Source organism: Empidonax traillii, unplaced genomic scaffold (genome assembly GCF_003031625.1).
Source record: "Empidonax traillii isolate 1590-97213 ecotype Southwest subspecies unplaced genomic scaffold, ASM303162v1 scaffold514:size563947, whole genome shotgun sequence".
NCBI classification, from domain to species: domain Eukaryota; kingdom Metazoa; phylum Chordata; class Aves; order Passeriformes; family Tyrannidae; genus Empidonax; species Empidonax traillii.
Genome location: NW_020955707.1, coordinates 537029 through 539626, shown reverse-complemented (window position 1 = coordinate 539626; position 2598 = coordinate 537029). Strand labels below are relative to the sequence as shown.

At 39.0% G+C, this 2598-nt stretch overlaps 1 long non-coding RNA gene across 1 annotated transcript; it reads right to left on the bottom strand.

Annotated features, from left to right (window-relative positions):
- Positions 1-283: 283 nt before the first annotated feature.
- LOC114064049 lies at positions 284-2598 on the bottom strand. The gene is made up of 2 exons (XR_003572675.1): positions 1868-2598; positions 284-1731 (listed from the first exon to the last, which is right to left on the bottom strand). It is a non-coding gene; the product is annotated as an uncharacterized LOC114064049 (long non-coding RNA).

Sequence of the window (2598 nt, the reverse complement as noted above, 5' to 3'; positions counted from 1 at the left end):
CATTATGGCTTTAGGAGTTGAACTTCAGCTTTGCTAATATGGGCAACAAATATGTCATTTCTTATTTCTGGAGCACTCATGAAAGGGCTGTTAGAAAAAAAACCCAGAGGCTTCACATTAAGCAAAACACAACATTTCCAAAGGTCTTATGACCCACACTCTGACCTAAAGAAGAATGAAACTGACTTGGTCAGAGTTTTTAAACAGAAATTTCCCCCCCCCCTTCTTGTTTAGTCCCATAACAATATGCAAAGCTGTGCTTATGGTGGTGTGGCTTTTTCTGTGAGATCATAGGGTCTACAGCAGGTGCTGCCAGTTTTGCAACTAGTATTCTTTAAGTCAAGGTGTGTTGGAGTTCTTTTTTGTCCTTTTTTTTTTTTTTTTAAATGGAATTCCATTTTTGAAGGAGCAGAGACTACAATAGTTAACATGAGAAGTTGTACTTACCACATGGTAATATAAAAATAGGAATAATAATTAATGGCAATACCAAAGATGGTCTTATCAGGGAACTCATAAATTATTTAAACCACATCTGCTTTAGGAAATTTATCAGATGTTGAAGTTCACCAATGATTTTGCTGGAAAAATGTTTACATTTTATGAATATAGAAATATTCCAACCAGCCCCGTGCTTAAACTAGGTAACAAAGCTATTCAGTTTGCATGAAAACATTAATCAAGAGCTCTGTGCGAATCTTAGCTCTTTTTATTTCTGGCAGCCTTGTCACTAAAGAGGTTGCATCACTTCCCTTCTGCACACGTGTCTCCTTTTCAACCTCTGTGGCCTGAGGATTTACACCTTCTAAGTGGGATTAGCAAGCCTCGTCACTATTTATCATGCTAAGAATATTCTAGCTAAGATAAATGCATTGAAATGTACAGTGTTAATTAAGCCATATAAAACTAAGTGTACAGCCTAGTTTCTCCATAAGGCTTACAAATTACCTACAAAGCCTTTGACGTGTATCTGCTTACAGCCGTGGACTCTGAAAAATCTGTAATAACGCTTGCTATACTGTGGTAGAGACAGTGGTTTAAACATGCTTTGCAGCTCCTAAACATGTTCAGCTTGAGTGGGGTTTCACTATGTTAGAACAGAGATAAACGAAGCAAACAAAACCCAACCAAAACCCAGAAGCTTCAGGTATCTTGGATATCATGATTTTCTGTGTAACTTTAAAGATATTCAAAATACAGAGTATACTTGTTGAGCCACACAAGAATAGCAAAGCTTTGGCTGTGTATCTCATACAATATGTAAAAATTCAGGCTGATGCAAGAGCTCCTCTGGCAAGGGATGGCAGTATTACATAACAGGAGAAAAATGCTCATCAGAAACATCAAACGCCTTCACATCCTTGCATTTTCTGTGTAAGGCTCATTTATTAAGTTAAATAGTTGCAAACAACTGCAGTGATTTCTTTGTATCTCTCCCAGTAAATTTAGAGGCTGTTGATACCACCAGTTAAAATATAACAATCTGTCTGTAAAATTCGTAATACTTTAATGGAAAGTATTTACATGCCAATGTGTGGTGAAAGGTAAAGGAAGTTTTTACTTCTACCCTGACTTTGCAGCAAGTCAGTATGACCTCACTGTCACAACCCAGCTGCTCCAAGTCAGGTGCCTTTTAAAAAGGCTTCTCACAGGGAACTACTAAAACACTTCAGGAGTCAGAGTTTGATAGATGAGTTGTAATGAATATTGCTGCAATCCTGCAGTGTGTTACTACAGGTCTCAGCCCTCAGTACCTTCTGCAACCGGACTTGTCTATCTCGCATTGGCCTTTTTAGCCATCAGCGCGCTTGTAGCAAGTGTGGGTAGAGCCCTTCTCAAATCTTCGTTCGCAAAGCCTAGCCATGACTACAGATCTCAGCCCTCAAGAGCCTGAGTTCACAACCCTGTGGTAATGTGGCTTTGCTCTCACTACAAGGCAGTCTAATATTATACCTGAATATTATACAGGTGCTAAAATTACCAGAAGTATATTAATTGATCTCAGCTTTTTGTGACATGATGTGTGATCTAACAATGTTTCCATGCAGGCTGATCCTTCACCCTATCATTCATCCTATTTATATCTCTACCCCATTCAATAACTTCTCAAAAGAGGAAGAATCACAATTCATTCCAGAATCTAAGTGTTGTTTTGCCTTCTTTTTTTTTTTTTTTCTTTAATTATTGCGTCCACCAACAGTATTTGCTCACCAATCAAACAATGTGCAGGTCACTGGCCTTCTTCAGCAGGTAGCTCTGGTCTGAACTCAGACACACAGGACTTTCAGTGCCTCTTCACCACACAATGTGGCATCTGTTTAAGGGCCCATCTATTACAAGATGCAGTGCCCTTCAGTCACTCTGTACAGCTTAGCTGCATACAAGCACAGCTATTACACTCACCACAATTAAGAAACATCTCCCTCACAAAAAAGTTATGGAGCCAAATGAACCTATGGGCTTTCAGAAAACAGACCCCCAAGATACACACACCATATATGCAAATTAGACACACATATTCAGCCAACTTCAAACATCTTTCTTTGCTCTTTCACAGATGTGGACAGAGTATCTCGTCCTCTGGAGCTTCTCTCACTT